Below are 24,719 nucleotides of genomic sequence, written 5' to 3'. Positions count from 1 at the left end.
TCCCCTTACGAATCAAGAACCTATCTATCTCCGTCTTAAATACACTCAATGACCTGGCCACCACAGCCTTCTGTGGCAATGAATTCCATAGATTCACCACTCTCTGGCTAAAGACGTTTCTCCTCATTTCTGTTCTAAAAGGTCTTCCCTTTATTCTGAGGCTGTGCCCTCGGGTCCTAGTCTCTCCTACTAAAGGAAACATCTTCCCCACATCCACTCTATCCAGGCCTTTCAGTATTCTGTAAGTTTCAATCAGATCCCCCCTCATCCTTCTAAACTCCATCGAGTATAGGCCCAGAGCCCTCAAACGTTCCTCATATGTTATGCCTTTCATTCCTGGGATCGTTCTCATGAACCTCCTCTGAACCCTCTCCAGGGCCAGCACATCCTTCCTGAGATACGGGGCCCAAAATTGCTCACAATATTCTAAATGTGGTCTGACCAGAGCCTTATAAAGCCTCAGCAGCACATCCCTGCTTTTATATTCTAGTCCTCTCAAAATAAATGCCAACATTGCATTTGCCTTCCTAACTACCGCGTCAACCTGCAAGTTAACCTTAAGAGAATCCTGGACTAGGACTCCCAAGTTCCTTGGCACTCCAGATTTCTGAATTCTCTCCCCATTTAGAAAATAGTCTATGCCTCTATTCTTCCTACCAAAGTGCATGACCTCACACTTGCCCACATTGTATTCCATCTGCCACTTCTTTGCCCATTCTCCTAACCTATCCAAATCCTTCTGCAGCCTCCCCGCCTCCTCAATACTACCTGTCCCTCCACCTATCTTTGTGTCATCTGTAAACTTTGCCCTCAGTTCCTTCATCTAGATCATTAATGTATAAAGTGAAAAGTTGTGGTCCCAACACTGACCCCTGCAGAACTCCACTAGTCACCGGCCGCCATCCTGAGAAGGACCCCCTTATCCCCACTCTCTGCCTCCTGCCAGACAGCCAATCTTCTATCCATGCTAGTACCTTGCCTCTAACACCATGGGCTCTTATCTTACTGAGCAGCCTCCTGTGCGGCACCTTGTCAAAGGCCTTCTGGAAGTCCAAGTAGATAAAATCCATTGGCTCTCCTTTGTCTAACCTACTCGTTACCTCTTCAAAGAATTCTAACAGATTTGTCAGGCATGACCTCCCCTTGATGAAACCATGCTGACTTTGCCCGATTTTACCATGCACTTCCAAGTATTCTGAAATCTCATCCTTAATAATGGACTCTAAAATCTTACCAACGACTGAGGTCAGGCTAGTTGGCCTGTAATTTCCCGTCTTTTGCCTCACTCCCTTCTTAAACAGGAGGGTTACATTAGCGATTTTCCAGTCCTCTGGGACCCTCCCTGACTCCAGTGATTCCTGAAAGATCACCACTAACGCCTCCACTATCTCTTCAGCTATCTCCTTCAGAACTCTGGGGTGTAATCCATCTGGCCCAGGTTATTTATCCACCTTCACACCTTTCAGTTTTCCTAGCACCTTCTCCTTGGTAATGGCCACCATTCTCACCTCTGCCCCCTGACTCTCTTGAACTTTGAGGATGTTACTTGTTTCTTCCACTGTGAAGACTGACGCAAAGTACCTATTCAGTTCCTCCGCCATTTCTTTGTTCCCCACTACTACTTCTCCAGCGTCATTTTCCAGCGGCCCAATGTCCACTTTTGCCTCTCTCTTACCCTTTATATATCTAAAAAAACTCATGCAATCTTCTTCTATATTACTGGCTAGTTTACCCTCATATTTAATCTTCTCCCTCCTTATTTCTTTATTAGTTGTCCTCTGTTGGTCTTCGTAGGCTTTCCAATCCCCTGGTTTCCCATTGCTGTTCGCCGCATTGTATGCTTTCTCTTTAGCTTTTATTCTGTCCCTGACTTCCCTTGTCAGCCATGGTTGCCTCGTCCTCCCTTTAGCATGCTTCTTCTTCCTAGGGATGGATTTTTGCTGTGTCTCCCAAATTACTCACAGAAACTCCTGCCATTGCTGTTCCATTGTCTTTCCTGCAAGGCTCATCTCCCAGTCAATTCTGGCCAGCTCCTCCCTCATGCCTCTGTAGTTGCCTTTATTCAACTGTAATACCGTTACATCTGATTCCAGCTTTTTCCTCTCAAATTGCAGGGTAAATTCTATCATATTATGTTCACTTCCTCCTAAGGGTTCCTTCACCTTAAGCTTCCTTATCAAATTTGCCTCATTACACATCACTAAATCTAGAATTGCCTGTTCCCCAGTGGGCTCCATCACAAGCTGCTCCAAAAAGCCATCTCGTAGATATTCCACAAATTCCTTTTCTTGGGATCCACTACCAACCTGATTTTCCCAGTCTACCTGCATATTGAAATCCCCCATGATCACTGTAACCTTTCCTTTCTTACACACCTTTTCTATCTCCTGGTGTATCTTGTGCCCCACATCCTGACTACTGTTCGGAGGCCTGTACATAACTCCCATTATGGTTTTTGTACCTTTGCGGTTCCTCAACTCTACCCACACAGATTCTACATCATCTGACCCTACGTCATTTCTTGCTATCGATTTAATTTCTTATTAACAAAGCAACACCACCCCCTCTGCCAACCTGCCTATCTTTTCGATCAGATGTATATCCTTGGATATTTAGCTCCCAGTCCTGATCCCCTTGCAGCCATGTCTCCATGATGCCCACCACATCATACCTGCCAATTTCAATCTGCGCCACAAGCTCATTTACCTTATTTCGTATACTGAGTGCATTCAGATACAACACCTTCAGTCCTGTATTAACTGGGATACCCTTAATGTGAAAGGCTTAGAGGGGGCAGAATTCTCAAAGTGCATCCAGGAGAGATTTTTGAGCCAGCACATAGAAAGTCCTTCAAGAGAAGGGCAGTACTGGACCAAATCTTAGGGAATGAAGCCAGGCAAATGGTAGAAGTGTCAATGGGGGAGCATTTCGGGGATAGTGATCATAACTCTGTAAGATTTAAGGTAGTTATGGAAAAGGACAAAGATGGATCGGAAATAAAAGTCCTGAATTGGGAGGAAGACTGATTTCAATATGATAAGACCGGATCTGGCAAAAGTGGATTGGAAGCAACTACTTGTAGGAAAGTCTACATCAGACCAGTGAGAGTCATTCAAAAAGGAAACAGTGAGAGTTCAGGGCCAACATGTTTCTGTAAAGGTGAAGGGTAGGACCAACAAGTCCAGGGAACCTCGGAATTCGAGGGAAAAAGAGGATTGGATAAGGGGAAAAAAGGAGGCTTATGGCAGATACACAGGGCTGAAAACAGCAGAAGTCCAGAGCAGTATAGAAAGTGTAGGGTGGGGTACTTAAAAAAAGTAATTAGGAGACCGAAGAAGGGGCATGAAAAAACACTGGCGGGCAAGATAAAGGAAAGTCCCAAGGCATTTTATAAATATATTAAGGGCAAGAGGATAACCAGGGGAAGAGTAGGGCCCATTAGAGACCAACGTGTGGAGCCGGAGGACATAGGTGAGGTTTAGAATTATTATTTTTCATCCGTGTTCACTGTGGAGAAAGATGACGTAGGTGTAGAAATCAGGGAGGGAAACTGTGATATACTTGAACAAATTAGCATTGAAAGGGAGGAGATATTAGTGGTTTTAGCGGGCTTAAAAGTGGATAAATCCCCAAGCCCAGATGAGATGTATCACAGGCTGCTATGTGAGGCAAGGGGGGAGATTGCAGGGGCTCTGATACTAATTTTCAAGTCCTCTCTGGCCACAGGAGAGGTGTCAGAAGACCGAAGTACAGTTAATGTGATGCCATTATTCAAGAAGTGTAGTAGGGATGAACCAGGTATTTACAGGCCAGTGAGTCTAATATCAGTGGTAGGTAAACTATTGGAAAAATTTCTGAAGGACAGGATTAATCTCCACTTGGAGAGGCAGGGATTAATCAGGCAGAGTCAGCATGGCTTTGTCTAACAAATTTGATTGAATTTTTTGAGGAGGTGACTAGTTGTGTAGATAAGGGTAGTGCAGTTGATGTAGTCTGCATGAAATTCAGGGAGGCTTTTGACAAGGTCCTGCATGGAAGAATGGTCAAGAAGAGCCTGTGGGATCCAGGGCAATTTGGCAAATTGGATCCAAAATTGCCTTAGTGGCAAGAGGCAGAGTGTGATGGCCGAAGGTCGTTTTTATGATTGAAAGCCTATGAATAGTGGTGTACTGCAGGGATCGGTGCTGGGACCCTTGCTGTTTGTAGTGTACGTTAATGATTTAGACTTGAATCTAGGAGGTATGATCAGTAAGGTTGCAGATGACACGAAAATTGGCGGTGTCATAAATAGTGAGGAGGAAAACCTTAGATTACAGGATGATATAGATGGGCAGGTAAGATGGGCAGAGCAGTGGCAAATGGAGTTTAATCCTAAGAATATGGGGTGGTGCATTTTTGGACCCTAACACGGCAAAGGAATACATAATGAATGGTAGGATCTAGGAAGTACAGAGGATCAGAGGGACCTTGGTGTATCCATAGATCCCTGAAGGCAGCAGCACAGGTAGGAAAGGTGGTTAAGAAGGCATATGGGATACTTGCCTTTATTAGCCGAGGAATAGAATATATGAGCAGGGAGGTTATGTTGGAACCGTATAAACACTAGTTAGGCCACAGCTGGAGTACTGCGTGCAGTTCTGGTTGCCACATTATAGGAAGGATGTGATTGCACAGGAGGTGGTAGAGGCAGGAACCCTCACAATATTTAAGAAGTATTTCAATAAGCACTTAAAATGCCATAGCATACAGGGCTATGAGCCAAGCGCTGGAAAATGCGATTAGAATAGATAGGTGCTTGATGGCTGGCATGGACACAATGGGCCGAAGGGCCTGTTTCTGTGCTGAATAACTCTGACTATGAATGGTAGGACCCTGTAAAGTGCTGTAGGTCCGAGGGACCATGGTGTGCATATCCACATATCCCTGAAGGTAGCAGGACAGTTAGATAAGGTGGTTAAGAAGGCATATGAAATATTTGCCTTTTTTAGCCGAGGCATAGAATACAAGAGCAGGGAGGTTATGCTGGAACTGTATAAAATGCTGGTTAGGCCACAACTGGAGTGCTGCGTGCAGTTCTAGTCACCATATTATGGGAAGGATGTGATTGCTCTGGAGAGGGTGCAGACAAGATTTACCAGAATTCTGCCTGGGCTGGGGGGGGGTCTGAACTAAGAGGAAAGATTGGTTAGGCTGGGGTCATTTAGCTTGGAGCAACAAAGGTTGAGAGGGGACCTGGTAGAGGTGTTTAAGATTGAGGGACATAGATAGGGTGGATAAGAAGGCACTTTTTCCATTATTAGAGAGGTCAATAACTAGGGGCCATGGATTTAAGGTAAGAAGTAAAAGGCTAAGAGGGGAGTTGAGGAGAACTTTTTTCACTCAGAGAGTGGTGGGAGTCTGGAACTCACTGCCTGAAAGGGCAGTTGAGTCAGAAACTCTCATAACGTTTAAGATGTATTTAGATATTCACTTGCGTTGCCATAGCCTCCAAGGCTACGGGCCAAGCACTGGAAAATGGGATTAGTGTAGTCAGATCTTTGTGAACTGGCATGGACATGATGGGCCAAACGGCCTCCTTCTGTGCTGTAAACGTCTATGAGTCTGAGTATAAGATAGATTTTGTAGCTTCTGTTACCTTCCGAATCTGTATATATCTGTAAAGGTATAGTTGTGGGTAAAGGAGTATTCTAATATAGTTCATCTTTTCTTGTTTAATAAATGTTGTATTCTTTTGTTAAAAGTTTATCAGCTGACCCCTGTGACTCTGTTCAGTAGCCACCCTCCACATTTCTAAACAAAAAATGAGAAATTTGGATCTATCAAGCCGGGTTCCACCCTGGGATCTGACTTGTCCAGTAGTAACATCAGCTGCCATCATAACATAAGAGTATTTAAGATTATTTAAGACATTTCTTCTAGCATGTTTAGTGGCAGAGTAAATGTGAGAGAATGGGGGGTCGATTAGTTCAGTTAGCTACACGGCTAGCGTGTGGATCAGATTAACACCAACAGTAAGGGGTTTGATTCCCATTCTGGCTGAGGTAGACTTGGGACCTGCCTCCTCTTCCTACCCATTGTAAAATAAATCAGCATTTTGCTATGGTTCAGCAAATAATGGCAAAGGATCTGCCATTGGGCAGAAAACTCAAGAAGAAGAAATGAGAGAAAGGGGATGTATTCATCTTTTCTCTAAGGTGGGAATTTTGCACTCCCCTGGAGGTGGGATGAAAGATGAGGGTGGAGTAAATTGATGCCATGGCAGCGACACCGCACCTGCTGCTTGCCTGCCCCTATATGCTAATTTACACAGGGTGGAGGAGGCATTGTGCAGCCTACTTGTTCTTGGGTCAATTGAGGCCCTTAAGTGGCCAAATGATGGCCACTTAAGAACCTCCTCTCCTGTCATGGTCATTTGCCCATGATGGGGGAGCTGATTCCAAGTGTCCAAGCTGCCAGGTTGGTGGCATTTTGGCCGAGCGAGGTAGTTGCCTCCTGGGGTGCTCATAGGAGACTCCTCTTCATCCTGGCACTTATGAGACAAGAGAACTGTTTGGCCTCCCCTACCATGGCAAAAATTACCATGACAGGGGAGGAGGTTCTTAAGTGGCCATCATTTAGCCACTAAAGGCCCTCAACTGGCCCAAGGACAAGCAGGCCACCCAATGCCTCCTCCATCCCGGGTAAATTACCTGTAGGGGCAGGCAAGTGGCAGGTGCAGTGTCGCTGCCTTATCACTCAATTTTACTCCCTCCTCATCTGTCATCCCACCTCCAGGGTAGTGTAAAATTCCCACCTTAATAACAAGATGAATACATTCCCTTTCTCTCACATTTCTTTTCCTTGACTTCTCGGATAGAGGCAGAAGGCCTGCCTCAAGCTACTTAAAGGGCCAAAGGCTGTTCAATGGCTGCAGTGCAAGCACAGGCAGGGTTGCCCCTCACCTTTTCACCAGTGTAGACTGAAAACACTGCTCCCCACTTAAAATTCTGTCCTATATTTGAACAACAGATAGTTTGGAAAATAACGTAACTGGATAAACATGCTAAAAATATAGACTCAGCTAAACATGTAAACTAAAGGTGCATGTATTTGTACCTATGTATTATATAGGCACAGCTCAAGGTTGCATTATAAGGATAGAACCGGGTCCCCTTTAACTTTGGAGTATCCTCAAGAATCAGGTGCAAAGCAGCTGTGCAGAGGGTCTGGAGGTTGCTCCAAGATTTGTATTATTCGGAGAACTCTGGAGGCAGTTGTAACCTTGGGAACCAGTTTGTCTTATTTACATGTTATTTAATATAAATGGATTACTTGCAATTTAGCTTTTTATTACAAAACATTCTATTATAATAAACATTTGTGCGTAAATGACAAAGCGGAGTTATTGTCACCTAACTAACAGCCCTTTATTGTGATGGTAACCACTAATGTTATTTCCCTGGAGGAACAGCACCTTATCTTCCGACTAGGCACTTTGCAGCCTTCCAGACTTAATATTGTGTTCAACAATTTCAGATCATGAACTCTCTCCTCCATCCCCACCCCCTTTCCAATCCCCCTTTTTCCAATAATTTATAATTTTTTTTTTTACACTATATTTTTTTCTTTTCCCTATTTTTAAATTTATTTCGATCTATTGTTTCATCTCCACCTTTTAGCCCATTTAGATCCCTTCCCCCCACCCCACCCGCACTAGGACCATCTGCCACTAGCTTGCTTCCCTTAATGTCCCCATTAGCACATCTTTTAGATAATATTACCACCACTTACATAATACATCCCATACTAAGCAGGAAATTATTTTCATTCATCGTGTGCTGATTGCACAAACCAGTCCAGAACACTGAGATATGTAAGTAATATGAACTCTTGTTCCCATAGATAGCATCCGGCCCAGCCCATTGATTTATTTTTAAGTTCTTAATTCTATCATAAAAAATAAGAAATCGAAGCAGGAGTAGACCAGTCAATTCTTCAAGCTTGCTCCATCATTCAATAAGATCATGGATTATCTTCTACCTCATTTCCACCTTTCTGCACTATTCCATATTCCTTAGTTTCTTCAATACCCAAGTATCTATGGATCTCCATCTTGAATATACTCGGCAACTGAGCATTCACAGCTCTTTGGGATAAAGAATTCCAAAAACTCATAACCCTCTGAGTGAAGAAATTTCTCCTCATCCCAGAGCAAATGCTCCACCTCTTTTTTCTGAGACTCTGGCCCCTCGTTCTAGATTGCCCTATCAGGGAAACATCCTCCCAGCATCTACTGTGTCAAGCCCCTTAAGAATTTTATACATAATACAATATAAATAAACATATATTTCTAAACCAATATATTCATCGATACTGACATTACCAGTTTTAATGTTAATTTCAGTTCTAAAAGCAGAATTTTATCTGGCAAGGTGGGCTGGGTTTTGTGTGTGGGTGGCTTAAATCTGAAAAATACTCAGGCATTAGAAACCTGGCATGATCCATCCCACTTCTCACTTTTCCCAGAGTGCATTCAGAGGCAAACCCCCAAGAAGCTATCAGGCCTATAACTTGAATATGCCAGGAGGCAATTAATTCAGAACTTAAACCTGTATTCTGGCTTTAATAGCCAGCACAAGGGTTTCCCAAGCTGTCTGAAACTCGCCAGAATCAACAAGGAGAGAGCACAGTGGGAACTCATTGCTCAGTGAAATTAGCTGGAAAGCCTTTAGGATTGAAAAGCTACTTCCTTGTCTATGTGAAAGTCTTGTGCTTACATGATTTGTTCCATGAGTGTTTCCACTGCTTTACAGATGATTTCCAACATTTTGAAGTCATTTTTGCTAACTTGGACTTCATTCACCTTGATCTGCACTTCCTTGCTGTCAGCCTTCAATGCAGGTTGGGACAGCTTATGTAGCTCTACCTTGGACCTCTGGTACGGAACAAGAAAAAGAAGCAAATGAAAACCAAAAACCAGGAGCAGAAAAGCAACACCAACCGCAGCAACAACTGCCTTCTCCTCAGCCACATGCCACTCCACACAACAGAGCGGATTTTCACAGAGCTCCAGCTTAAAAGAGGCAATACTTCCAACACAGGTTATACAGACAGAGGATCAGCTGTCTCGACATGTTCAAGAAACAGTGGCTCAGGAGGTTTAGGCTTTCACAGTAGGTCATTGTCGACATCTACACACACTGTTAGAGGCTATCAAGGTTACCACAACCCTGAATTTCTTTGCATTCAGCTCTTTCCAGGGATCTGCTGGTAACATTTGTAGGATTTCATAATCTGCTGCATGCAACTGATGCTATATTTGCCAAGGCTGCCGCTTATGTTCACTTTGGTACTGATGAGGATGGTGAGAACCAGAGGGCTCTTTCTTTTGTTGCAGTGGCTGGATTGCCACAGGTACAAGAAGTCAGACACTTTAAACATGCAGCAATCAAAGCACTCTCAGATCAACCAGCAGTCTTTTAATTGGAAGGAATCCCACTCCACCAGTGTGCAGCTAGTATGTGGCCACTGGAAAATTTTCATATCTATCTGTGCAAGGTATCCTGGAAGCTGCCATGATGCCTTCACTCTGCACCTGTCACATTTCCCACAGGTTTTCGTGCCTCCAAGCAGAGTCAGCAGGTGGCTCGTTGGAGACAAGGGCTACCTGCAAAGGGTGTGGCTGATGAACCCAGTGAGAAATCTTACTTACTGATTTAGAAGAAAGGAACAAGAGCACAAGGGCACTCATTTTACAAGCCACTGGGCTGCTCAAAATGCAATTCAGGTGCTGAATAGGGCTTTTAAAAAACAGACCAGCAATTGTGTCCAGAATGGTAGTGATCTGCTGTGCCTTGCAATAATGCACTGCAGAGAGAGGACTGGAGCTCCAAGAGGAGGAAGGTGAGAACTACTCTGCATCCTCAAAAGAAGAACAGAAGGAGAAGGAGGAGGAAGAAGAGGAACAGCAGAATCAGGAGCAGCTTAATTCATACGAACATACGAATTAGGAGCAGGAGTAGGCCATTTGGTTGCTCAAGCTTACTCTGCCATTTGATAAGATCATGGCTGATCTGATTGTGGCCTCAACTCCACTTTCCTGCCAACCCCAATACCCTTTGACTCACTTGTTAGTCAAGAATCTATCTAGTTCTGCCTTAAAAAAAATATTCAATGACCCTGTTTCCACTGCTCTCTGGGGAAGAGAATTGCAAAGGCTCGGGATCCTCTGAGAGAAAAAAATTCTCCTCACCAGCATCTTAAATGGGAGACCCTTTATTTTTAAACTATGTTTCCTAGTTCTAGACTCTCGCACAAGCGATACATCCGTTCTGCATCCAGTCTATCAAGTGCCCTCAGTATCTTATATGTTTCAATACGATCACCTTCTATTCTTCTAAACGCCAATGGAGTTCAAGGGGGCAACCTGTCCAACCTTTCCTCATAATATAACCCCTTTATCCCAGGAATCAGTTGAGTGAACCTGCCTTGAACTGCTTCCAATGCAATTATGTCCTTTCTTAATTAAGGTGACCAAAATTGTACACAGTACTCTAGATATAGTTGCAGGAATGCCCTGAACAACTGTAGCGAAACATCCACACTTTTATATTCCATTTCCCTTGCAATAAATGACAATGTTCTATTTGCATTCTTAATCACTTGCTGTACCCGCATGCTAACTTTTTGTAATTCATGTACCAGGACACCCAGATCCCTTTGCACCACAGATTTATGAAATCTCTCTACTTAAATAATATGCTGCTTTTCTATTCTTCCTGCCAAAGTGGACAAGTTCACAATTTCCCACATTATACTCCATCTGCCAATTTTTTGCCCATCACTTAACCTCTCTATATCATCCAGGCATGGTTCGGATAACATGAGTCTATGAAGCTTTATGGGACACAAATGCTGAATCGATTTCCCCCACACCTTGCCCTGATCTCCCACAACACTAAACATTCCCACAGTCAAAAATTTCTCGGTCTCATTCACACCCTTTTCCCATCTTCTGCTCTGGGCATGCCATTTTCTTCAAGGCTTATGTCCACTTTGAAGGAGAGAGGCAACAATGGAGATGACTGGATAATGGAGAATTGAAAAAAAATGAATGGTTCATTTATATTTTGCAAAACATGAATACAGTGGCACTTTCATAATCACCCAAGTGAATTCCCTGATTCAACTAAAAAATCTTATTTCTTTTCCTTTTCCTAATACTCCTATGTAGCATAATTCCTGTGCTTCAACAGAGATGTAATCGGCTGCTCGTTCCTCTGCTCTGGCAGCTGAAATGTCCGTGGCGAGCATCCTCTGGGATTTGGAGCCCGAGAGGGTCCCACCCAAAACTGTCCCTCCTGTAACTTGGGCAGCACGTGGGGCTCTGACTTGAGCTATGCAAGGGATGAGGTGTGGGAGCTCTTACAGAAGAGCTCCCAGTGCCTTGTGCCCTTTCTTCAATTTTCCTCTCACTGCTCACCCATACTTCCCTGATAACCAATAGCTGGAAAGCACTTGGTTATACTTCAGTGAGGCGCTGAATGGCCGAGGCAAGGCTTTTCTCCATCATATTTGAAGTCACAAACTGAGTGTTGGTCTGTGAAAACATGTACTCAGTTTCTACCTGCATCTGATGCTCCGTGCAGGTGGCCTCTCTTTCCATGAAGGTGGTCATCAACGCAAAAGTCTGAGACATCAAGGCAGTCATGCTGGAGATGGACTCCTTCAATCTCTCTCCAAGTGCGTGCAGTCCTCCTGGAAATGCTAACAGAACCTCACACATTTTCTGTTGCTGCTCCAGAATACTCCACTTCTTAGATAACCTTCAAAGTTCAGCATCTGCATCCAGCTTAGAAAAGCTTGGATTGTCCTGCACCATCTAATAGCGACTCTCCACTGCTGTCCATGGCTCCAACACCAGCTCCGGATCACTTGTAATGTGCACCTTATGAAGATACAATCTTGCAATTTTCATTGGAGGCCTCACTGAGGTGTGTCTTTCTGAGCTCATGGAGAGTGCCCATGATTTGGGAGATGGTGCTTCCTCAAAGTGAGCAAACCCCCTATGAGGACTCCTTGACCTCATCCCACTCCAGCTCCTTTGTCACACTTGAAGGAACTTTGGCAGTTGAAAGACGTGATTCAAATCTGACATAGAAAAAGGGTCAAAAGTCACCATTGTGCAGATGTTCACATTTCAGTTAGTGGTGACTGTAGATCAACATTAGTGATTGGCATGTGTCAACCGGCAGTGCGATTTCTAATTCTGTCACCAGATATCCCGGAGAACTCCATCTTTCCGTCACCAATGACTGTGCACTCCTCTACCCTGTCGATCTCCAAGGTCTCCCCCTTTGCAATGTGGGTCCCACTGGAGGGACACCCCTGGTTCTCTGTGTTGCTCTGTGTTTGCAAGGAGAGAAAGCAGAGAGTTATGAGCGTGAAGAGATGGATTGTGTGGAGAGGATGGAATGACACCATTTGTGAGGGATGGGTGTGAGATGGCAATAACACGAGGGCAAGTGTCAATGCTGGCTGTTCAAATAGGAATGTGAGGAGGTGCCTCAAGAGAAAAGAGTGAGCTGCAAGATGTGTTGGTGTGAGGAACGCTTTGCAGGAAAATGCTGGACAGTCAGAAGTGTGAGGGTTGGCACCTGAAAGCGGGGCACCACTCACCTTTCCTGCCCTTATGAGGTCTTTAGACACCTTGTAGCACTGAATCTAGGTTCAAGGGATCACACCCCTGCTTCTGACTGCATATTCCACTTCCAATCACCCCTGTTGGTTTGTGAGGCTCGTTTCTTCCCCTCATCCAACACTTCTCTGCGGGTCCTCAAAGCCTGCAGCAGAACTTTCATGAAGAGTCAGAGATCCTGCAGGGACAACAAGGTGAGAGCAGCCTTCTCAGCTTTCTGAGGACTCTGAATCCAACGTAGGATGCCACCATTCCGATCCCTGCCAGGCTGCCTTTAACTAAAAATCCTTTTGTTGACAAGTACAGGTACAGATTATCATCACGCTTGTACGCCATGATTGGTCAGGAAGCTAATGCCATGTTTTAAGTTATGCAGCCACGACCAAACCCATTTCTCTAATAAATTCCAACACACTGACTGCCCATCCCACATCTGCAGCTGTGAATGGGTTGGTCTCATCAAAATTCTGCCCTAGTAGTCAAGACACAGGATAAAAGAACGCGAGGAGAGCAACAGAGACACAGGATAAACCAGTGCAAGGAGAGCAGCAGAGACACAGGATAAAAGAGCAAGAGGAGAGAGGCAGAAACACAAGATAAAAGTACGCGAGGAGAGCGATGGTGACACAGGATAAAGGATGCAAGAGAACGGCAGAGAATTAAGATAAAGAAGGACGAAGAGACAAGTGTAAGGGACAGTGTATTAATAGCTAGCTTAGGACACCAGAGCTAAAGTATATCTACAAATAAAAGAACAAAAACTTTAAAATAAAATCATTAAAAAATGAAATAATTAAAATACCTAAAATACATACCTGTGTAATCAAGAAAAGTGTAACTTTTAGTTGTAAGTGGTACTAGCATATTAAATACATTAATTCTAGTATACACAGGAATTACTCTGTTAATTAAGAAGTACTTCAATTAAATTAATTAACCAACATAAGTAACAATGGCAGGACATGTGTTATGTTGCAGCTGTGGAATGTGGAAGCTTTTGAACGCCAAGGCAATCCAGGACAAATACATTTGCAACAAATGTAAGCAGCTAGAGGAGTTCCGGATCAGGATTATTGATCTGGAAGCCGAACTGCAGACACTGTGCAGCATAAGGGAGGGGGAGAAATACCTGGACACTTTGTTCCAGAAGATGGTCACACTTCTTAGAATAGGGTCGTCTGTTTTGGTCAGCAGTGAGGGACAAGAGGATGTGACTGTGAGTGAGGCAGGTAAAGGAACTGAGTAGACAGGAGTGGAGGAGGCTCAGACTTTGCAAATGTCAAACAGTTTTGAGGAGCTCGCATCTGTGTGGACGAAAGCGAGGTCTGCAAGCTGGAACAGCAGGCTGGCCATGGTATCATGGTACAAGATGCCATTTAAGCAAGGGGACCAAACAAGAATGTAGTGGTAGTAAGAGACAGTATAGTGAGGGGGAATGACACTGTTCTCTGTAGCAAAGAGCGAGAGTCCACAAGGCTGTTTCCTGTTCAGTGCCAGGGTTCGAGCCATCTGCTCAGGGTTGGAGAGGGACTTGGAGTGGGAGGGGGAGGATCCAGTTGTCATGGTACAGGTAGGTACCAATGACATAGGCAGGACAAGGGAAGAGATTCTCCATAGTCAGTATGAAGAGCTAGGCACCAAATTAAAAAGCAGAACTTCAAAGGTGATAATGTCTGGATTGTTATCTGAGCCGCTTGCGAATTGGCATGAGGCAAATAAGATTCCGGAAATGAATGCGTGGTTCAAAGACTGGTGTGGGAAAAGTGGGTTCTGGCTCATGGGTACTGGAAAGAGTACTGGGGAAAGTGAAAGCTGTACCACTGGGATGGTCTACACCTGAACCGTGCTAGGACCAGTGTTCTAGTGAACCGAGTAACTCGGCAAGTAGGGAGGGCTTTAAACTGGGGGGGTTAGGGATCAAGTTTGGGTAGATGTAGCAAATCAAGAAGTAGAGTAAAGGCAGGAGAGCAAAATAGTAATATGGGACATGAGGGTCAGAGAATGGCAGGAAGGACCAGAGAGAAAAAAACCTAAGAATACATCAAGTCAAGACCAGATGTTACAAAGGTAACAAAAAGACAAAACTGAAAGCTGTCTACCTGAATGCATGTAGCATTCATAACAAAGTAAATGAACTGATGGGCGACATTGAAGTAAATAAATATGATCTGGCAGCCATCCTACTTATACTCTCTCCATCTCTATTCTTGCAGGACAAGCTGGCACACAACAACAGGGAGAGGTTGCTGACTGGTGGCACAATGGCTAAAATCAAGGTCCTCATGGACTTTGAAAACAGAACCTCCAGCTGGCCGGCAAATATCTGGACCGGTCCTGTGCTGACAGTGAGGACGGCAGTGCTCTATCAAGTGAGGATCCAGCAGTGCAACATCCATCAGGCAACCATGCTGTGACTGATGTGTCCTGTTTCACAGGCCACTGCCATGCACTAATTATCTCCCCTTGCTTCCTCAATTTGGTGAATACATCGCACTGTCTGATCCACAGCAGGCGGTGGCAGGGACCAAAATAAAAACAAAAAACTACTGCGGATGCTGGAAATCCAAAACAAAAACAGAATTACCTGGAAAAACTCAGCAGGTCTGGCAGCATCGGCGGAGAAGAGAAGAGTTGACGTTTCGAGTCCTCATGACCCTTCGGCAGAACTGAGTAAAGTTAGGAGAGGGGTGAAATATAAGCTGGTTTAAGGTTGGGGGGTGGGGTGGGGGGAGAGAAGTTGGGTGGGGGGGGTGGTTGTAGGGACAAGCAAGCAGTGATAGGAGCAGATAATCAAAAGATGTCACAGACAAAAGAAACAAAGGGGTGTTAAAGGTGGTGATATTATCTAAGAAAATGTGCTAATTAAGAATGGATGGCAGGACACTCAAGGTACAGCTCTAGTGGGGGTGGGGTGGAAAGACTGACGACAGGGTATTACAGTTATAGATTTAAAAATAATGGAAATAGGTGGGAAAAGAAAAATCTATTTAAATTATTGGAAAAAACAAAAGGGAGGGGGAAGAAACGGGAAGGGGGTGGGGGTGGGAGAGGGAGTTTAAGATCTAAAGTTGTTGAATTCAATATTCAGCCCGGAAGGCTGTAAAGTGCCTAGTCGGAAGATGAGGTGCTGTTCCTCCAGTTTGCGTTGGGCTTCACTGGAACAATGCAGCAAGCCAAGGACAGACATGTGGGCAAGAGAGCAGGGTGGCATGTTAAAATGGCAAGCGACAGGGAGGTTTGGGTCTTTCTTGCGGACAGACCGCAGGTGTTCTGCAAAGCGGTCACCCAGTTTGCGTTTGGTCTCTTCAATGTAGAGGAAACCGCATTGGGAGCAACGAATGCAGTAGACTAAGTTAGGGGAAATGCAAGTGAAATGCTGCTTCACTTGAAAGGAGTGTTTGGGCCCTTGGATGGTGAGGAGAGAGGAAGTGAAGGGACAGGTGTTGCATCTTCTGGGGTGGCAGGGACCTCCCTGGCATCCGGCAAGAAGTGCTGGAGGCTAGAAATTTGCTGAGTCCGAGTCAGGAGACGCCTCTGGACTCGGTCATGTTACAGTTGCTAGAGCCACAAAGGCAAGCTCGGGAACATAAGGAAGGGATGTCAGCTGCACTATTCAGATTGCAAGGCATGATGGGGGAGTCCACCTGCCTTTACTCTGAGGTGATAGCACCGGCACGCCAATGCACCAAGATCAACACTAGTAGGATGGCAGCTGCCATGGAGAGCTTGGTCCAGGACTTCACTCCTGCACTGCTGTGTGTGCTCAACTCCATTGCTAATGCCACAGTTAGCCTCCAACAGTATGTAAGCGAGAGGGGTGCCAGGCAGCTCGATCTCACTCCAAGGTCATCACAGACAGGGCTTAGCAGTCAGCAGGCTGCCTCCACCTCCACTGTGGATGTCCAGGGAGCACCAAGATGTAGCGGCAGGGTTAGGAAAGTTAAGAAGAATTAGTTGCACAGCCTGGGCACGGGTGTTAATCACTTGTACATACTGTTCATTATTGTCAATAAGCTCGCCAAAATGTCTCCCTACCTACAGCCTCTTCTTCTGATGAGCAGTGTTCTTTAAATTCAGATGTGAAACATTTCCACACAAGATAAAGGCAGGTGTCTCAGTCCAGGGCCTCTTCCCTATGCCGTGTGCAGCCTTCGGACCAAAGCGATGGCTTGACCTCACATTCCCTGGAAACATTACTGATGCTTGCACCTCAGCGGTGCTTGACATTGCTGCCAGAATGTAGGGGGCAGGTGCCACAGAGTTCGCTCATTCTCTTTGTGTGCTCTCAGCACCTTTAAGGTGGGGTTGGCCCCCATTTCTTCAGCACATGTGACTGGTGACTCTGTGCTCCTGAAGGGCTCAGGTGCTGAAGGCGGGCGAAGGATCAGATGCTTCTAAAGTTTCATGGCTGTGTCTCCGTGATATGACCCTGATCACGGAGTGCAAGCGATCTGCCCTCAGCCAGACAGGAGCCAGACACTCACGAAGGCTATGCGAAGATCTATGGAGTGTCCTCATTGCATGTTGTCATCATCCTCCTCCAATCAAGTGACCATTAGGCCTTCACTGCGTCTCCATGATGGGAGCATTATCACAGAGGGTATTCACGCTGCCATAAGCCAGATTGGAATCAAACGTTCGCAGATGCAATGTAAGACATATAGGGCAACCTCACTGCATGTCGTCATCGTCCTCCACAAATCTAGCAGCTATGAGGGCCTCCCGAGCATGCCTGCCTTGTCTAGCCAGTGCAAAGGCCTCATCCACATCATCATCGTCGCCTCCGAGGACCTCCTCAGCCTCATCCCCGTCAATGTCCTCCCCATCGGAGGAGACTTCCAGCTTCTCCATTTCCTCCTCAGCCAGCTCGTCTCCCCGTTAAGAGTGCCAGGTTGTACAGGGCGCAGCAAAAGATGACGATGTATGACACCCTCTGTGGGCTATACTGCAGGGCTCCACCAGACTAGTCCAGGCACCGGAACCTCATCTTTAGCAGCCCAATGGTCTGCTCCACCACGTTGCATGCTGCAGCATGAGCCTCATTATATCGTTGTTCTGCTGCAGTTTGAGACTGCCAGCAGTCATCAGCCAAGGCCTCTGTGGGTAGCCCTTGTCCCTAAGAAGGCATTCCTGCAGCTTCTGTGGACCCTAGAGGACTCCAGGGATCTGTGACCGGCTGGGAATGTAGGCGTCGTGCACAGTCCCTGGAAACTGTGCGCACACCTGCAGGATGCATTTCTGGTGGTCGCACACCAGCTGCACATTCAGCGAATGGAAGCCCTTGTGGTTGATGTAGTCACTATGAGTGCAGTCCATCGCACCTTGCACCTGTGGGAAACCCAAGATCTGGGCAAATCTAATTGCTCTTGCATGTTGGCTGTCCTGGTCCTGGGTGAAATGCGCAAAGTTGTGTGCCCTCGCAAAGATGGCATCGTGACCTCATGGATGCATTTGTGGGTGCAGACTTGTGAGATCACACAGAGGTCACCTGTGGAGCGCTGAAAGGAGCCACTGGCATAGAACTTGAGCGTCGTAGTCACTTTCACATGTCTGGCAGGTGTGACTGACCAGTTCCCTAGACATGCTCAGTCTTCGATGACACTGGTTCTCGGTCCTCTGCAGGATTGAAAGGCGGCGTCTATAGACCCTGGGTGTTGCTAGGCGCCAACCAGCCACGGCTCGCTGTGGCTTCTAGGCAGCACGTGCGGGAGCCCCAGCCACCCCTTCTTCCTGAGGTTGCTGCTCCTGCCTCTGCGCAGCCAAGAGCCTCAGTCGCTCTCTCCTTTGTCGTCTTCATGCTTTATAGACCATCAGGCATACAGCTAATTCACCAGGCTCCATGATCCTGATGCAGTCCTCCTGCAGGATGAGAGAGACACATGGTTAGCATGTGTGTACTAAGAACCTGTCCTGGTTAAGTGTGAAGGCCCCTTAATGATTTCTGGAGAGTGCTGGCCACCACTTGGATGGCCAGAGATTAGTATGCTGCATGGCTGCTCAAAAACCCACCACTTCCACCCCAGTCCACCTGACCAATTGGCAGCAGATTTGTCCATGGGACTGCATGCTGTGGTCTCAACTCAGGCGCATTCTCCTAGCCCACACTGCAAGACTGCACTGTTAGCTTGAACCATGGAGGAGACTGGCCCATACCAAGATGCTGACATTGCAAGGGGCTGTGAGCACCTCCACCAGTGACTGCTCCATGGCCAGCTTTAGCGAGAAGATTGTACATTTGCAGTTCACTAAAATGCTCATGGCATTGCAGTCTGTACTGTGATGGGGTTGGGGGGGCGGGCAGCGCGCAGGGTGGGGGGTGAAAAGCTAATGAGCAATTGGTGGCACTTTGATGCCTCTGCATTGCTTAAGTGAGCAGATAATCTAGAAGCCCGACTCCAATCATATCAATGTGGCTGCACCTTAAATGTCTGAGTTGCAGAGGAACAGTCGCTTTTCCCTAATGCGTGACAACTTCCCTCCCCCACCCCGAAGGCTTATGCGTTATATTCAATGGCACGACTTGCCCACTCCCCCAACAAGTCTCAATGGCAGGGCTGCGCTTGCTGCCACCCCCCCTCAAAATTCACCTCAACGGTAGGGCTGCGCTTGCCCCCCCCTCCCCCAAGTTGCCTCAACAGCAGGGCTGTCCTTAACCCTGACCCCCCACCTACCCTCAAGCTTGAAGTCCAACAGGCGACCCTGGCGAGCGCTGCACAATGTTACTGTGTACTCACCTCCGATATCTCCTCAAAGTGCAGGCCACCAAGTGAATGTCGTTTATGTGCTGTTGTGAAACACGTCAGCGTGCTTTCCAGCTAACGTGGACGGACGATCTAGCGGGACAGGGGGGATATGCTGATGTATGACAATGAGTTTCCCGACATCTGATAGCGGGAAACACCTTTGGCGGGCTGAGTAGACGATCATGAACTGGTTTCACACTTCATGGCTCATGCTACCGATCACACCCGATACCAGCGAAACCAATTTATTGGAGTTCTTTGAAGGAGTAACATGCACTGTGGATAAAGGGGAGCCAGTAGATGTACTTTATATGGATTTCCAGAAGGTATTTGATAAGGTGCCATATCAAACGTTATTGCAGAAAATAAAAGCTCATGGTGTAAGGGGTAACATATTAGCATGGATAGAAGAATGGCAGGCTGGCAGAGAATAGAGTAGGCATAAATGGGTCTTTTTCTGATTGGCAGGGTGTGACGATTGGTGTCCTGCAGGAATCTGTGCTGGGGCTTCGACTTTTTACGATTTATATCAATGACTTAAATGAGGGAAGCAAAGGCGTGGTAGCTAAATTTGCAGATGATACAAAGACAGGCAGAAAAGTATGTTGTGAAGAGGACATAAGGAAGCTGCAGACAGATATAGATAGGTTGAGTGAGTGGGCAAAAATCTGGCAGACGTGGGAAAATGTGAAGTTGTTCACTTTGGCAGGAAGAATACATAAGCAGAGTATTACTTAAATGGAGAACAACTGCAGAATTCCAAGTTGCAGGGGGATCTGGGTGTTTCAGTGCATGAGTCACAAGAAGTTAAGATATACCTTGTGTTTGTTTTAACTCCCCTTCAAGAGTTGTAAAACCACAATAGAATGCAGGCATCTTTTAAAGTGAAACTAAAACTCAAGTTCCACCTTTCTTAACACACAAATACAGAAATGCAAATTACATTTAAACTTAAAGCTAAAACTCATTCAGAACACTCACAAATAAAATTTAACTTACTTAAAACTATCTCTAGTTCCTAACAGTGCAAATAATGGCAGCAATTTATATGTTTATACCAACTAAGCACATAGAAAATTCCATGCCCACTTGTTGAATCATTAATTAAGTTTTTTGGGGGTTACAGGGACTTTGTTAAATGATTAAACAGCAGCTTACAATGGAAACTCTTGTTGCATTGTGTACATTGGAAAGGGCCTTTTCATTAAATTTAGTGCTCAACAGTCCATTATAATCTGGTAAAATCTGTTTTGGCATTAATCTTGTTTCTGGTAACCATTTTTTAAAATAAACATGATTTATATTGTTGAGTCTAAAGGTCTGTTGATGTGTTGTTCATCAGCAGTTAGAGAGATCAGGAAGGTACAGTGAAATTCTTGCTATTCCTAATGTTCATCTAAATGGTACTAGGTTCACTCTGATTGTTCAATCTGAAGCTTCCAACTCCAGAATAATTTATGCCATCAGTAAACTTGGCTATATGGTTCTCCATCTAAGTCATTAATATAGCAAGTCATTGAGGCCTTAACACCCTGTTGGACATCCAATTGGAGTAGATGCCCATTTTATTTATGTCTTCTATGATTTAACCAATTTCCGAAACATAGGAACATAGCAGCAGGGGAGGCCATATGGCCCCTCAAGCCTGCTCCACCATAATTAGATCATGGCAGATTTTCAATCTCAACGCCATCTTATCCCATTATCCCTTGGTGTCACTGGTATCTAGAAATCTATCAGCCTCTGCTTTGAACATACTCAATGACTGAGCCTCCACAGCCCTCTGAGGCAGAGAATTCCAAAGATTCACGACCCTCTGATTGAAGAAATTCCTCCTCATCTCGGTTCTAAATGGTCTACCTCTTATTCTGAGACTGTGAGACACCCCAGCCAAGGAAAACATTCTTTCTGCATCTACCTGTCGAGCCCTGTAAGAATTTTGTACACTTCAATGAGATCACCTTTCATTCCTCTAAAGTCAAAAGAATACAGGCCCAGTTTCCTCAATCTCTCCTCATGGGACAAGCTTGCCATCCCAAGGATTAGTCTGGTGAACCTTCATTGCACTCCCTCTATGGCCAGCAAATCCTTCCATAGGTAAGGAGACCAAACCTGTACACAATACTCCAGGTGTGGTCTCACCGAGGCCCTGTACAACTGCAGCAAGACTTCCCTACTCATGTACTCAAATCCCCTTGCAATAAAAGCTAACCATTTGCCTTCCTAATTGCTTGTTGCACCTGCATGTTAGCTTTCAGTGAGTTATGAACAAGGACACCAAGTCCCTTTGACATCAACACATCCCAATCTACATACTCTACATTCCTGTTTCCCTACCTAACTTCACATTTTTCCATGTTAAATTCCATCTGCCATGTTCTTGGCCTCTCACTTCGCCTGTCGAAACCCCCTTGAAGCCTTTTTGAATCCTTCTCAGAACTCACATTCCCATCAAGTTTTATGTCATCAGCAAACTTGGAAATATTATTACATTTGGTCCCCACATCCAAATCAGCAAGGAGAGAAGCTGCAACGAGGTTCAGCAATGACTCCCTTCCATCCCTGATCCGTAGAGTCTGCCAGCATCTGGATGTCCTCTGCCCAGGGATGGCTCCAGGAGGCCCACCAGACTCATCTCGCTGGCCTGGAAGGTGGTTGCAAGGGAGGTCAGCTCATTGGGCAGCTGCTAGAGGAATGCAATCCAGTGCAGGAAGAAGATGAATGATCTCATCCGCTCCGCCAGGGTAAGTCAACTTTCAGTTCACTCCAATCTCACACTCTCATAGTGGCATCATGCACTCAAAGGGTTACAGTGATCAGGGATCTCACACAATATTAGCAGCTCCATCCACATCCTCATCTGCAACCAAGAGTGATGAGTTGGAAATAAGCAGCCCAGGAAACCCATCACCGCAGAGGGAGCAGTCGGCCCACGAGTGATTCTGGAGGTAAAAGTGTGTGTGGGGCCAGGCCTTTCGGAGCCTTGTGCAAACACTCTCACACGCACACAGATCCTTTACATTTCACACACATTTCAATATCCTGAGCATTTTGAATGCTGCCCGCTGGGGTTCGCTTTCAATTGTCCATCTGTGCTGACCTGCACCTCCGTCCACTCAATGATCACGCCCCAATGCAGCACCTGATCTCGCCCACCACAAATGTCATTTCACTTTCAATTCGAACAGCATGGTGCTAATTTGGTTTACTTTCTCTCCCCAGTCATTCATTTCCTCTCCTCCATCACAGTTGACACCCCCTCCAACCCCAGCATAACCTTCCACCTGCCCTCTGTCACCTATCAGCCACAGTCCTTTTCCTTCGGAGATGTCCAGGTGAATGTGCACATTCCCTTCCATCCTGAAAGTCCCACCCGCATCCACATCCGTCTCCCTGATCTCCTCCTTCCCAACCCCAGGGTCCATGTTTGCCTCCGGGTCCCCTCCAACGATCGTCGCTGTCCCTATCACTACCGTCAAACACTCACCCTCCCACCCTACCGCCTCTCTCTGCCCTCAGTCATCCTCACCCTTCCTCCATACCACGCCCACCATCAGTTCGCTGTCCAGGAGGCAGACATGGACCTATCCAACCCCTCTTGTTCACCTGAACATCTCCCCCTCTGCACCCCTTCCCCCACCCAGAACCCCTTCCCCACTGGAACCTCTTTCCCCCAGCTCCGCAGCACATGCTCCCCTGGAACCCCTTTCCCCATCCCCGGAATCCTTTCCCCCCCCCACAGTCCTACCAACACCCCCCCGCCAGACTTCCTTCCCCCCCCACTTAGTCCCTCCCCCCTTCCTGACTCCTTCCTCCAGCCTTACCTCTTCAGCCACCCTTAGCCCACAACTCCTTCCTCCAGCCTCACTTCTTCCTCCAACCTTACTACTACCCCCTTCCTGACTCCTTCCTCCACTCTTGCTTCTTCCTCAACCCTTACTCCCTCCCCTCTCCACACCTCTTCCTCCCCCTGGACACCCTCCCCTCTCCGCACCCCTGCCTCCCCACTGGAAACGCTCTCCTCTTCGCAGCCTTTCCTCTCCCCGGACGCCTTTCCCTCTTCCTTCCACCTCCCGGACACTCTCCCCTCTCCGGCCTCCTCCGGGGGTCCCCAGCATCACAGGTGCCAGTTTTCAGCCAATTCGATACACTCCGCATGATATCAAGAAACGGCTTAAGGCTTAACTGCAAAGGCTAGGGACCCTGACAATATTCTGGCATTAGTACTGAAGGCTTGTGCTCCAGAACTTGCCGCGCCCCTAGCCAAGCTGTTCCAGTACAGCTACAACACTAGCGTCTACTTGGCTATCTGGAAAATTGCCCAGGTATGTCCTATACACAAAAAAGCAAGACAAATCCAACCCAGCCCTCAACGCCCCATCAGTCTACTCTCGATCATCAGTGAAGTAATGGAAAGGGTCATCAACAGTGCTATCAAGCAGCACTTGCTCAGCAATAACCTGCTCACTGTCACCCAGTTTGGGTTCCGCCAGGGCCACTCAGCTCCTGACCTCATTGCAGCCTTGGTTCAAACATGGACAAAAGAGCTGAACCCCCGAGTGGAGGAATGTCCATGGCATGCTGGGTTGATTCTCATGGACATAGCTCTGCTGCGAACGGAAGTTGGATTGTTACCATTGATGCTCTCAACGGGTGATGGTTGAGGGGGTGGGAAAGGAAGGGCTAGGATCGGAGGAGGTGTCGGGTGCATGAGCTTGGGAGGGGGGCAATGGAGTTGTCAAGGTGGGGGAGGTTCAGAGGAGGGAAATGAAGGTGTCGGAGGGAAGTTGGGAGGGAGAATGGGGGAGGAGAGGTGCAACGAGGCAGAAGACTGCAACTGGGGAGGTAGGTGTAGGGGCGTGGAAGGTGCAAGGGAAAGGGTTTTTTTATTCATTCACAGGATGTGGGCTTCACTGGCTGGGCTAGCATTTATTGTCCATCCCTAGCTGCCCTTGAGAAGGTGGTGGTGAGCTGCCTTCTTGAACCGCTGCAATCCATGTGGTTTGGGCACGCCCACAGTACTGTTAGGAAGGGAGTTCCAGGATTTTGACCCAGCAACAGTGAAGGAACGGCGATATATTTATGACCTATATACTTCTAGATGGTGGTGTTCCCATCTATTCGCACCTTTGTCCTTCTAGATGGTAGTGATTATGGGTTTGGAAGGTGCTGTCGAAGGAGCCTTGGTGAATTCCTGCAGTGCATCTTGTAGATGGTACATATTGCTGCTACTGCGCGTTGGTGGTGGAGGGAGTGAATATTTGTGGATGTGGTGCCAATCAAGCGGGCTGCTTTGTCCT

The sequence above is a fragment of the Cetorhinus maximus genome, chromosome 28, assembly GCF_964194155.1.
Source record: "Cetorhinus maximus chromosome 28, sCetMax3.hap1.1, whole genome shotgun sequence".
NCBI lineage: Eukaryota > Metazoa > Chordata > Chondrichthyes > Lamniformes > Cetorhinidae > Cetorhinus > Cetorhinus maximus.
Note: the sequence above shows the minus strand (reverse complement) of the source record.